The sequence below is a fragment of the Mesoplodon bidens genome (genome assembly GCF_964165515.1).
Source record: "Mesoplodon bidens genome assembly, chromosome: X".
Lineage (NCBI taxonomy): Eukaryota > Metazoa > Chordata > Mammalia > Artiodactyla > Ziphiidae > Mesoplodon > Mesoplodon bidens.
In genome coordinates this window covers 33501810-33516377 of record NC_138163.1, presented here as the reverse complement: position 1 = coordinate 33516377, position 14568 = coordinate 33501810, and the positions used below count along the sequence as shown (strand labels likewise).

The following is a 14568-nucleotide window of genomic DNA, read 5'->3' as shown; positions in this document are numbered from 1 at the left end:
TAGAAGGCTGGGGTTCTAATACTGAATGCACCACTTACAACTGATGTGTGACTTTGATTGAGTCATTCAGCCTCCTCTTTGGTAAAATATGGAAAAGATGATCTGCCTGTGATATTGTGATTTATAATAAAGAATTTTGGTCTCCGTTCCGTTTTCTAACACAGAGCTCCTAAAACTCTTGGGATTGCTTGTGGTGAGAGAGATAAAGGTGACTTTTGTTATGTTAATGAGGTGACTTGGGCCGCACTTTGGCCGAAGGATAGGCTGGTTGCCAGGAGAAACCAACCTGGTGATTAGAGGATTGGAACTTTCAGTCCCACCTCCTGACCTGGGCTGGAGATTGAGTTCAAACGCCAATGGCCAATGATTTAATCAATTATGATTATGAGGCCTCCATTGAAAACCCAGGACAGGGTTTGGAGAGCTTCCATGTTGGTGAACACAGGGCGATTTGGGGAGAACGGTGCACCTGGAGAGGGTCTGGAAGCTTCCTCTCCTTTTCCCCATACCTTGCCCCATGCATCTCTTCCATCTGGCTGTTCCTGAGTTACATCCTTTTATAATAAACCAGTTATCTAGTGAGTAAACTGTTTCTCTGAGTTAGCTGAGCCGCTCTATCAAAATAATGGAACCCAAGAAGGGAGTTGTTGGAACCTCCTATCTATAGCAGTTCTGTCAGAAACACAGGTGACAACCTGGACTTGTGATTGGCATGTGAAGTGGTGTTGGGGGGAGGCAGTCCTGCAGGACTCACCCCTTAACCTGTGGGATCTGATACTATTTACGGGTAGATCACGTCAGAATTAAGTGAAATTGTAGGACACCCAACTGGTGTAGAATTGCTTGGTGGTGTTGTTGGTGGTTCTCCCCATGTTGGAAATTGGTCTCAGAATACCTTTTATTGCTTTACTTGGCTAAAGTGACCAACTGTCCTGGCTTGCCTGGGACTGAGGCAGGGTTCAGTTTTAAACCTGCGACAGTCCTGGACAAACTAGGATGAGTTGGTTATTCTATGCCTAGGTTGTAGTAAGTATCTGATGAAATAATGCATTTAAAAAGTGTCAGACACTGATAAAGAACACATGGTTCAACTCCTGCTTCCCTTGCTACTTTGAAAATAACCACATGGCATTACTTTAAAACTAGTTTACAATTTAGTCTTTTCCTAGTTCTCCTTTATTCAGACCTTGTGAAACTCAGAATGTATGTTAAAGTTAGGAAGATCTGTGATAACCAGCATGTCCTCTTAGTGCTCATGCGTGCACCCACATACACGCACACACACACGCACAATAATTTTCCTGGCAAAGAGTGAACTCACCTAAAGACAGTTTATAAACCCAACTTAATAAACTGCTTTTAGATGAGTTAATTCATTGGCAGGAGGTTAATATTAAGGCTCGACTTTATGATGTACTTTGATTAATCCTGATGTTCCTCATGAAGTATTAATCCTTAACATCTATAAAAGTTACAGATTCATTTTTTAAAAATAAATTTATTTATTTTATTTATTTTTGGCTGCATCAGGTCTTCGTTGTGGTGCGTGGGCTTCTCATTGCGGTGGCTTCTCTTGTTGCAGAGCACAGGTTCTAGGCGCACAGGCTTCAGTAGTTGCAGCACGTGGGCTCGGTAGTTGTGGTTCGCCAGCTCTAGAGCACAGGCTCAGTAGTTGTGGCGCATGGGCTTAGCTGCTCCGCGGCATGTGGGATCTTCTGGGACCAGGGCTCGAACCCTTGTCCCCTGCATTGGCAGGCGGATTCTCAACCACTGCACCACCAGGGAAGCCCCACATTCATCTTAACTTTCCCTGAATGCCTCTAAAGTCATCTACATTTTGGTGAGTTCTCCAAGGAAACCAGCATGTCCAAACAAGGGGAATTCCATGTCAGTAAGTCCCTTTATTATTTTTGGTGGCATAAAGACCGTAAAGAAGGTTTTTAAAAAGACTTTTAAGACCGCGGCAGGTCAAAGGATGATGGCATAGGAACATTTCTTTCATCTCCAGAGTATCTGGACTGAAGATGAATCAAGGGCTATCTCTGCTTTATATTTTTCTTTGTGTTTCGGCGAAATCAGTTTCTTTTTTTTGGGGGGGTGGGGTAGGAGTTTATTAATTAATTAATTAATTTTTGCTGTATTGGGTCTTCACCTCTGTGCAAGGGCTTTCTCCAGTTGTGGCAAGTGGGGGCCACTCTTCATCGCAGTGCGCAGGCCTCTCACCATCGCGGCCTCTCTTGTTGCGGAGCACAGGCTCCAGACGCACAGACTCAGTAGTTGTGGCTCACGGGCCCAGTTGCTCCGTGGCATGTGGGATCTTCCCAGACCAGGGCTTGAACCCGTGTCCCCTGCATTAGCAGGCAGATTCTCAACCACTGCACCACCAGGGAAGCCCCCGAAATCAGTTTCTTAAATGCCTAGAATTTGGTCTGGTGTGTGGCAGGCCTATGATTTGGGATCACCTTCTATGACCTCTGTATTCAATATCACTGAATGTGAACTTGGAAATTTGGCTGTCATAAGAGGATGAACTGAAAAGATCAGGACTCAGATCTGGAGAGAGAAAGGCTAAGAGCAGACAGGCTTGAAGTGTATGAAATCATGAATTATTTACCAAACGCATACTGAATGGCACTGTGCCAAGTTCTGTGCACGCTAAAGGACGAAGAATTCAGGTACATGGAAAGCAAGACTAAGAGGATACTGTGCAAGTGCTGCTCTAACTGGGAGATGAAAAACTTAGAGAATCAAATCCCTGAAAACTGAAACATTCCCAAAAGGTACAGACAAATGTATTCCTCCAGAAACTAGCAGTACAGAAACATACATCTTTATGCTGACATCAGAGAGGACCGTTCTGTTCCTTGACTACTACACTCCTCACCCCCATCAGAGGGTGGAGTTTGGCCTGATCTGGGGAGGATAATCTTGGACTTACATGGTTTTCCCACTTTTAATTTTTGTGAACTTCTAAACACTGAACCGCTCTCTCTCTGTTCCTGTCAGCTGAACTCCACAGATGAGGCTTATTAAATCCTCGCTGTTGGCCTTCAGGGCTCATTTGGCTGACAGCTTGTAGGATACTCTCCTTTCATATATTTGTGTAGCAATTTCTTTTATCGCAGTCCAAATTCCAAAATACTCCAATTTTTGAGATTCTTTAATTAAATTTAATTGGGTTATACTGATGTTTGGAGTTGAAAAAGAAGTAGTAGAAAGGGCTTTGAGGGACTGTGTGATAGGTGTTTTATTTATGCATCTAGGCATATTTTATATGTACATATTTTCATTTCCTCTCATTTTCCTACCCCAACCAATGAACCAACCAAACAACCAACACACAGACAAATTCCCCAAACAACTAGTTTTACACTCTTCGCTGGTGAGGTTTAAAGGGTATTTAATTTTCACTGAGGTTAAAAACCAAACTGGAAATCACGGGTAAGAAAAAGAGAATTATTTCTGCCATTACTTGGCTGGGGAGCGGGAGGGGGCGTGGTCATCTCCCATAATGAGTATCTTTATAGCCCAGGGATGTTGATGATGCAGTATGATCTATTACTGTTTGTTAGACTGAGTGGGAGGAGGTAGCACATGCCCAGTCTATTTTAAGTTTTATTCTTCAGAGATGGGAACGTGAGTGATTTCAGAGCACATAAAGCCATCTGGGGCTAGCAAGATCTTACAGATTCAGTATGACGTTCATATTTTGATATAGTTGTACCCAGATTTCCAAAATTTGTTACCCAATGCTGTGGGCATAATTTGTTCCAAGGGTCAGGTCCCTTGATGTGCTTACTTGACAGGGTTTTCATTAGCACTTAAAACACAATGGAAGGCACAGTCTTTGAATGAGAAAGGAATTAAACTGCATTGAAAAGACTCACTTCCAGGGTTTAACATTTTAACCAGTATTCATTTTTAGAGCAAGCAAAAAATATATAGATCTGTGCGATTACCACAAGCTTAGGCAGTGATGCAGGGTGGGTGGGATAGAGGTGGGACGAACAACCAAGGAATACACTTCCCTCAGATGCCCAGACAGCATATTTAGCTTGGAGCACATTTTTACATTTGTGAGAAAATAAATAAATCCTTGTAAATTAGTGCATATAATGAAAGCACTGACAGACCATAACCTGGAAGTGTGAATGGTGCTGTCTCCATTCATCAGCATTAAGCCCTAACAAGCTCTTTCTATGGAGGAACCTGCTCATAAATAAAGTGCATCCTGTAAAAAAAAAAAATTATTCACAGTGTCTTATGCAAAGTAGGGGACATTATATAATATCTGAACTGCAGGCTCTTTTCTCTGTGAAGCATAGCTCTGTATGAAACAGCTGCAAATTAACGGGCCAAAGTATTTGACTTCTTCCCTTGTCTTATTATCCTCCAATGAATAAATACTATAATTCTTAAGAAGACAATTGCCTAAAGCTGGGGCAGCCTGGATAGTTACTAATAAATTTATCACCTGTTGGGGAAGAGGATGCTGCTGATGGATACTGAAGCAGCAGGGGCAACCTGATGTGGTATCACTGAGAGTCCAGATGTGGAGGTTAACAGCCTGGAAATAGTAGCTAAAATCCCAAATTAGATAACAGAGAAGATCAGAGTTGTTGGCTGTGCAGAATGCCAATTTCAAATGTTGGCAGAAGGCATCTCTGCATTTAATTTATAAAAATTACAGCTGTTGAGGCCACCTACATTTTTATTATTTCTGTATTAAAAATGAACCTTCTTTCAGAATATAAGCTTTGGAAAGTAGTCATAAAATTCTCTCCATCTACAGCCCTAGCAACCAGAAAACTGAAATACTGCTTTTTTTTTTTTTTCCTGCCACAATCTGCTCTTTAATTTTATGAGACAGAGGTAAATGGTTAAAATAAACTTTCAGGGGAATGTCCTAAGTGCAATATGGCATCAGCTCAATCTCCAATACTGAGTGTGCTAAATTGTGTAGCTGACATTAGCCAGTTGATCATAAAGTGCCCTTTAAATCAAAGAGAGTTTAAATTTTTTGCTTTGTTTCTGTGCATTTCAATTCTCTGAAAATTGGTATCATATGTGTGGTCTATATGGAAATTCTCCACTAGGCAGAAAAGTCCATTCCCCAACTGATCTAACTACTGTCCACTTATAACTACCTACCAAAATCAGAAAGGGCCAAGTTACTTCTGTACAATAAGCCTGTTATCTTGCTAGTTAGACACCAAATGGAGCTTCTAGAATTTGGAGGGATTACAAATATCTGTGTTTTACTAGGGTTGGAAGGAAGCAGAGCTTAATGGCCAGCTGAGATGATTTCACTGTGTGGTTAACAATGAGAACAGGAGTTCTCAAATAAGAGAGTCTAATAAACTTACCGTAACATTACAGGACAAGTGAATAGTGTGAGTTATTTAATCAGATGACCTCTTTAATTAAAAAAAAGTTACACTATATTCTAACAGTAAAGGTCAATTTCCAAAGAAGTTAAATACAAATTAAAATGATAAGCATTCAGACTAATATGTCCTTCCTTTCAAGACTCAGAAGGCACTCAGAGACATCACGAGGAACAAGAGATTCGTGGGCTAGTTGACCAAGAATCGTGATTGAGAGAAAGACAGGTAAGGCCACTTGTCTTCACTTTCACTCCTTCTCATTCTCTTAAAGCTTTAGCCTTCCAGGCAAGGCACAGTGAATGAAGAGCTCTCCCACCTCCACCAGCACTATTTTCCTAAAAGTTTACTGGGAAAGTTGTTTTTGTCCTCACTTATTAATTTATTCAGGATTTATTTTGAACCTATTATATGTCAGGCACTGTACTAGGCACTGGGACTACTGCAGACTATAAAACAGATATGGCATTGCTCTTGAGAAGCTCAGAAACCAGTGGGGGAGATGGAGAAATACCCAGGCAATTACAGTGCCTTGAGATAAGCACTAGTTTGGGGCAAGTCCACGGTACCATGGGAGCAGCCTTGGGGGATGGGCTGGGGAAATGAAGGTCACTAGTGTTTTCTCAGATTATAAATCACAGGTAAGCAGAAATCTGAAGGACTATGTTGAATTTCTGATGAGCCCAGTGTGAAATCCAGGTAAGCACTACAAAAAACCCATTAAGGCTGACTTTTATCACTAAATAATAACCATTTTCATTTGCTGAGAATAAATACTAAGATATTCCAGGCACTGTGCTGGACTCTTTACATACATTTTCTCTTTTTAATCCTCACAGTAGCCCTGTGAAGTAGGTATTATTAATGTCATTTTTTAGAAGAGGAAATAGAGGTTCAGAGGTCAAATGACTAACTCCAGGTTGCCAATGCTAGATTTAGCTCATGTTTGTCTGACTTTCAATGTCCATTCTTTTGATCACTATCCCATGTAGCCTAAATGGGGCTATCAATCACTTTACCACAGGAGTGGTGTACAGAATGGTTTCTGAGGGTCCAGAAACTCCATGAAATTATCTGCAAAATGTTTTGTGTATGTGTATCGTCATGAGGAGATGGTCCATTGCTTTTGTTAGATGGTCAAAGTGATCCATGATCCCTCCCCTGAAATTGTAAGAATTCTTATATTCCTGTAGAGCTCCTGGACCTCTTCAGAATTATTCTTCAAAGATATTCTGCAGCTTCATTCCTACAGAGCTGGTGAGTTTCAGGAAAGCACCCAGAGCTTCCGTGTGACAGGGACTTTGGTAACTTGACTATTATTTATGATCTACTAAATAAAAAGGAGACCCCAGAAGCAAGGGTCACAAACTCATATGTCATCAGGGGACAGGCAGGTGACATTAGTTTGTAAGTTAGGTCAGGTGTTAGATTACACAAGTTCTAGGGGAAACAAAGGTTAACTAAAAAAAGCATGTCCCACCTAAATGCACTCAACCTTTTTTTTTTTTTAATAAAGACACAGAGTGGGACAAATGAATTATATTTTGAACCAGATTTATTCTCTGAGTTGCCAATTTATGATGCTTGCTAGAGGTCAATCAAGAGGAATATATCGTCAGTGAAGAGGCTGCTGTGAGCAGACAAGATCCATGAACTTAGAATAAATCTAATAACTAGTACTGCTGTTAAAAGTTATGTCCTGATACAGAGATTTCCCATAAACCCCCTGCCTCCACACATGCATACCTCTCCCACTATCAACATCCTGCACCAGACTGGTATGTTTGTTACAATTAATGAACCCACACTGACACATCATTATTACCCAAAGACCATAGTTTACATTAGGGTTCACTCTTGGTGGTGGACACTGTCTGAGTTTGGACAAATGTATAATAGCATGTTTCCACCTTTAGAGTATCAGACAGAGTAGTTTCAGTGTATAAAGATTCTGCTTAATTTTTCTGTGAACCTAAGACTGCTCTAAAAAATGAAGTCCAGTTAAAAAGAAGTTATGTCTTGGTTTATAAGCTCTGAGAAACCAAAGATAATCAAATCTAGTTACAATTCTCCATCACGGGAAAATGAAATCCCTGGATGGCTAGTGACACAATGCTTGCTAAGCACGCAGCTTCTTTTGTTCCCACCAAGATCAAAGCTCAGAATTTATGACAAGTTCATCAAACCAGAAAAGTAGGTGTTCAAGCTGAACTTGACTTTGCTCTTGCTCTGCCCCCCTTCTCTTCCTCATCCTTCCTTCAGGAAGCTCTCCCCCTTTAGTACGGCGGAGACAATGCTATGTATTCAGGTCATCCTATCTATTTTTCTTTCTGAGAATAGAGCTAGATTACATTTCCCAGCCTCCACTGCAGTTAGGTGTGGGAAGAAGTGATATATGCTACTTCTAGGCCTGGCCCCTAACAAAACCTCTGTTGAGCTCCTTTATGGAGCCCCCCCCCACCCCCCTAGGCTGGCTGGATGCAGAGTACCCACTGGAGGACTCCAAGGCCTAAGAGATTGACAAGCCACTAGATGGAAGGAGCCTGGCTCCTGAGTCACTGCTAGGAGCAGGGATTTCTCCTATCCTACAGGCAACCTTTACTGGACTGTGATGTGAGCAAGAAATAAACGACTATTTTGTTAAGCCATTGAGATTGTGTGTGTGTGTGTGTGTAATATATAGTTGTTAGCTTGTCCTCACTATTACATTCACCAACCACCAATTCAATTCCTGTTCATCTTCTAAGGTTTTTATGAGATGTTTCTCTTCCAGAAAGCCTTTTCTGTAAACTCCACTTTCTGGTCTCTCTGTTTTCTAACCTAAAGAAGCTGCTTCTTTTTTTTTTTTCAAATGTGAATTATCCAGTCATGCTTTGTCTAGGCAATAAGCTCCTTGAGGGCAAGAACTGGATTTTATGCTTTAGTTTTATATCTCAACAAATCCAGTAGACCCGGGCACAAATGTTCAATAAACCTTGTTGAATTATAGGCTTAATTGCCACGCATCTATAATGAAGCACATCTATCTTGAATCAAATAAAGCATGCCACGATGTCAATATCTGCATATGAATTTCTCTAAAAATGAGTTTAGAAAGGAGGCAATGGTAATCTCTTTCTCCAAAGACCTTGAAGAGGAGTACAGCCCCCTATCAATTAGTGATGATGAGAATATGGGAAAAAGGGGAATTGACCACTCAGAGCAAATAGCATAAGGACCATGGATCAAATTAACTGCAACTGAATTTGATCCATGTAGATAGCTACACTGAATAGCTCAGGTTCCCTGCAAATCCACTTTGCTCTATCAACACAACTTTGTGTTACGATCTTATGATCTCTTCCAACCGTACTCTAATCTTAGAAGTTCTAAGGAAACAGCAGTATCTCAAGATTTCACTTAATTTGCTTCACTCTGGACCACATAAGGGAAAGTAGAGAGAACACTGGCTCCAGGGTCACATCAGGGGATCTGGGCTTCAGGATGACCTCTGTTACAGATTAGCTGTAGGACTTGTCTTGATTTCCTAACCCACACCCTACCTACTGCACAGGGTTAAAACAGTGTGAAGCTCACAAGAGCCAATGAAATGAGAGCCCTTTTAAGAGGGCGAAGTCTTACAGTGGTGCTAAGTGGTGTCCTAATTGCTCAGTCATTGCTATAATTCTTTCTGAAAGTGACTTTTCTAAGCCTTAGAACCATAGACAAAGATTTCCACATAGGCTCTGCTTCAACATTTTAGGCTCTTCTATGCTGGACAGACATAGTAGAAGCTTTAAGTCCATAACCCGGGTCAGTGGCAGAGTGCCCTATGTTAGATTCAGCACAGAGACAAGGCAGAGGTTGAAAACAATTTTGTTAGCTTAGGGGAAATACTGCACTACTGAACTACTGGTGTAAAAGCCTTCAAGCTTTTATAAGATAGCTAAAGTTTTCATCCAGAGAATCAAATAAATGAAGCTCCATGCTGTGCAACCGGCTCAGGGAGACCCTGGGCTGGGGGTGGTGCTGGTGTCTCAACATTTAACAGTGACACCAGACACTAGGGATGGTATGAGTTATTTTTCCTTGCTTTATAGAGGTGTGTGTGTATGTGTGTGTGTGTGTGTGTGTGTGTGTGTGTGTAAGCGATTGGGTTAAATAGACAGTTCTAGTTCAAGTTGAAATGCATATCTCATGTTTTATTTTTGTGCTAGAGTTCTTGCTCAAAAGATGCCTATAGGCTGAGATTTAAGGGGACTCAGTATATGGGCTAAGATAAATGAGGTTTATTGGACACGAGCTGAATATTTTATATACCCCCCCTTAAAAATTCTTCAATTATCAAGCAACTGTATCTGGGACACTAGTCAGATATATTTTGTAGAAATGCCTTTGTCATCCTAAGGAAACAAACCACCTCACAAGAACCTTACGTGAACAATTAGCTTGAGGAGGGAAAGTTCATTTATTGCCCATGGACCAGCAAAAAACTAATTGCAGATGTTACACTCTGGGGGAAAATAAGTCTCTTTCAAGATATGTGAACGACCAAGAGGTTCTGATAAAAAAGCAAACTAAGTAGAATACCTTGGCCTGAATACTCAATAAAAGGAGGATATGAGGAATTAAGCCTGACACTGCTTACTATTCACAATAGTGGGCTAACTCAAGAAGAATGAAAATTTCTGCAGGAAAGTTATTTGCATGTAGTATCTATTCAAAGACAACGCGGAAGGCCCATTTAAAATTCTCCCAACGGCCGTACATCTTGACTAATGAAGCTAACACTAGAAGAGAAGTTCAGGAAGTCAGAAAGGCAGGGTGATGAACACTCTGTGAATACAATTTTCAAACCTTTGAAATGAGGTTTAAAGAGACACTTAGGAGGACCAATTTGGGCTTAATCAAAAATATATTATTATAACAACAACAACAAACACAAATATGACAGTTGAGTAAAAGGAAAAAATTAAGCAAAGCAGTTGTCTAATGAGACAAACCACTCTTTGACTTTTTCTTTTCCACGCTCTGACCTACAAGTTTGACAATCTGAGTGCAGAAGAAGGTTACATTGAAAGGTATTGAAAAAAACTGGGATTCGCTGTTCAAAGGGGGCTGGTGACATCTCTGGCCTTGTCTTGATTGAGACTGGGGTTTCCAAGGCCATTTCCCCACCTTTTTTCCTCTAAGTTCAATTACCCAGACATGTTCAGGAGAGCTATGAGAGTAGGAGGAAAGAGTCTGGGGGGTAGAAGCTACAAGGAGATCCTGTTGTGAGGCTGACTGTGACTTTCAAAAATTTACACAATCTCCCAGTCCTTGAGATTTTGTCTTTGTCTAATTGCGAGAAGAAAAGCTGAGACGCCCATGTCAGTGGATTACTGTAAAGATCAAATAAAATCACATCGAAACAGAATAGTCTGTGAAATCTTTTTGAAAGGTTAACACAAGTGGTGTTAATATTTCTGTTTTTGATTAACTGTTAGTTTTCTGGCATCTTGCTGTGGATTATCTGTTACATGATGACCTGCTTCAGCACAGCTTGACTTAGATGGCAGGAACCCTCTGTGCCATTCTGTCAGCGTCTCCTCCGTGCTGATAGTGAGGAGCAGTCTGTACAGGGGTCCTGTGTTACTTTTCCAGTCAAACTGGTCTACTCACTGTCTCTGAAACACATCTTTCTCTTTCCCTGGTTATCACTACATATTTGCCTGCACTACTCCTGTGCCTGGAATCCCCTCTCCCTCTCCCAGTATCCAGATCCTACTCATTTTTTAAGACACAGTGCCAAGTCTAGCCTCAATAATTATAATATATAAACTAACTCAAAGACTTGCAAATATCTTGATGGAGGTACTTCCTTGTTGAGTATATCAAACAATTTCATCAATCTTGTCTGATGGTAGAAATCTGAGCCTCTTAGAAGAGATGTGTTATTCCGCTGATATAAGTGGCTAGGAATGAGGATCACATCAGGTATATGTCATTACGTTGCAAATCTAAAGCTTGGCCTGTAACTAAGAGTGTGAGGCTTTTTGACTAGACTCAAGAATGCATTTTACATACTGAGACAGGGCCATTTTAACCAATCCATTTCAAGACCGCCCCAACCTTCGTAGGAAGAGCTGAGTCATTCACTTCCCACTTAGATGGCCTCTTTGTTCTCCACTGCCCTACCCTTACTTCTTTGCCTTGTTCTTTGATCTCATTCCTTTTGGAATTCACTTCACCTACCAGGAAGAGAGGTTAGAATCTAGTCCCTAGTTTTTCTTTACCCACGTGTCCAGTCCTTTTTCAGATCCCTTTCCTTTCTTCCACATCTTCCCCCTTCTGCTCATTTTCCTCTCCCCTTTTCTCCAAGTCCCAACCAGCTCTCCATTCTCTGAGCCCCTTGAGTGCTTACAGTTTATATCACACAACCTAATGCTGATTACCGTTTCCTCTGACGATTCCTTCCTTGTCTCCCTAACCAGATCATATTTCACTCACAGGCAGGGATCAAGCCTTTTTAAAGCACTTATAATTTCCAAATTTCCCAATGCAGACCAGATTGTCTGCTGCTTGAAAAGCTTAACAAAACACTGAAGGTCAGTGAACATGGTTCTTTTTCTAATAAGATATACCAGGAGCATGACATGGGTCTGACAGAGTAGCTAAAACCAGTGGGAGTCTTATAAAGAGTATAGTGGGTCATTGACACTAGTGTCTCATTGACACTAGTTAAATATGTTGAAAGTATTAGTTAAGATGATGCACACCTCTGGGCACCTGCTTGATAACCAGGAGATCTTTGTTGTAACAAGAGATGGTTGCAGTGTTTGATGACAGCACTTAGCATAGTTCCTGCCATACAGAAGTGCTTTATGTGTTTATAGAATAATAAATGACTAAGCTCTATATTAGAAAGAGAACAATTTGTGCAATTAGAAAAAAACAAATTAATAACAGCCAGCAAGTCTAATAAAGAAGGTAAAACAAAAGGAAACAGGCATTTACAAATACTGCTAGATAACATTTTGCAGCTGCAATGGTTCCTTAATTCAACTGTTCAAAATATATTCAGCATTTCCAGGAACTAGGAGGATATCAATTTAGGGCCAATTCAGAAGGCAGCGGTTTTGGTCATGTGTTAACTGACTAATTTTTTTTTAAACATTCAAATAGATTATTTGAATAAAGTCATGCTGTTAAAACTAGACCAGATATACTTGGGAAATAAAATAGTGCCCAGCATAACTAAAAAAACCCAACCAAACAAACAAAAAACAAAAATGAACACCCCCCTCCACAACCACATAAAGAAAGGTTTTGAGGGCTCTCAGTGTTGATCTCTGGGTTCTCAAAAATTTCAAGCCTAACAGGCTAAAATCAGAAGATTTAAAAGTAGCCCTTCTTCAGACCACTCTCCCCAGAGATGCCCCCAGTTTTACCACTCTGGGAAAAGTGGGAGGCACCTTTTGAGGGACCTCAAGCCCTAAGGTAGGGCTGGGGCAGTTGACTGCCTACAGTTCTGGTTTTACTTTGTTCAAGAGAACACAGAGAAAAGATTATAGAAACCAAAGTAGGTAGTCTTGGCAGAAGGCATTCTGATGGGTTTTTGACTGGGGGGTGGTGATGGGGAGGAGGACAAAGCAGACCTATCAATCTATTACCATGGCTTCAGTTTCCTTGGGTTAGAGACGCCTTCCACAATGAGGAATGATTCCTGCCTTCTAAGGGAAATTACTGCTGTAATCAGCTTTCTTTCCTGAGCAAATACTGGTAAATTGGGGCACCCATCCACCTTCCTTTCCCCAAAAACCTATTATACAGTGTAACAAGCCTTTTGAAAGACCAAATGGAATAGCTAGGAAATGAAACTGGAAGAAAAATAGAGCAAAAAACACTGCAGCTTCCTGGCTAGGCTTTGATATTTGGGGCTTAAAGACAACCTCACATTTCAGTCATTAAGCCTTTGATTCCTCAGAGAGAAACTTGAAATGGCCCAGGACTCACTCCCGAGGGAACAGTGACTTTCTTTGGTCAATGATAAAGCTGACTCATTATATCAAGGCTCTTTAATATTGAGGAAGTTCAGTGTCAGCCATTTAGGGAACTCCACATATGGACACACACTAGATGTGTTGGTGAGCTCTGAAGCTAATGGAAGAGCCTCACTCACATCCAATCAGTTCAGAAAATAAGGGATTAATACTGGCCACTGTAGGGGTCCCTGAAGACCCTACTCCAGGGCCAAAGCTGGTGTGTGTTCTGATATGTTGGTTCCTGTGCTTTAAAGGTTGTTAAATATTTTGAACACTGTCTCTGTATGAGTGAAAGCCTTATTTAAAACACTTTTTAAAATGGAATTTTCAGGTATAAATTTGCAAGTTGTTTTCTAAACCCTATTTCTGACTTAACATTTTTTTAATTATGAAAGGTTTCAAATGGTCGACAACTCAGAAAATCATTACACACTGCCATGCATCTACCACCTCAATTTAATAGGTGTTAACATTTGTTTCATATAGCTCTTAAAAAAAAAAAGAAAATATTATGAATACAGTCAAAACCCATGTCTTTATCTCTGTTCCCTTTTCCCTTCCCTCCCCAGAGGTAAGCACTAGTCTGCAGTTAGTGTGTTCGCCTTGCATGTTTTTTTTACATTTTCTACATATGTATATGTCAAAAAATAATATACAGTATGTTTTTATGCTTCAAAAATTTATGTAGGAGATGGATGGTGGTGACGGTTGCACAACAATGTGAATGTACTTAATGCCTCAGAATCGTACACTTAAAAATGGTTAAAATGGGGGAATTCCCTGCTCCAGTGGTTAGGACTCCACGCTTTCACTGCCGGGGCCTGGGTTCAATCCCTGGTTGGGGAACTAAGATCCCAAAAGCTGCAAGGTACAGCCAAAAAAAAAAGTTAAAATGGTAAATTTTGTTTTGTATATTTTACCACAAAAATATGCTAATGATATCACATATATATTCTTTTGCAATTTTCTCTTGCATTCATGCAACCTTATGTTTTGTGACTATTAATGTTTTTACACGGGTATCTAGTTAGTTCATTTTTACTGTTGTATAATATTCCATCGTTCGACCAAACCCGATTGACAGATTATTAGGTTGTTTCCAGTTTTTACACTGTAATGACAGCGTAGCATGTCTCCTTATACACATGTGTACTTGTGACTTTCCATACATTTTTCTT

The 14568-nt window shown here is 40.5% G+C and overlaps 1 protein-coding gene across 3 annotated transcripts in view; it reads right to left on the bottom strand.

Moving 5' to 3' along the window:
- Positions 1-14568, bottom strand: part of TENM1 (teneurin transmembrane protein 1) — a gene marked incomplete at both ends in the record, with an annotated part of 588520 nt that overhangs the window by 78957 nt on the left and 494995 nt on the right. The window lies entirely within an intron of this gene.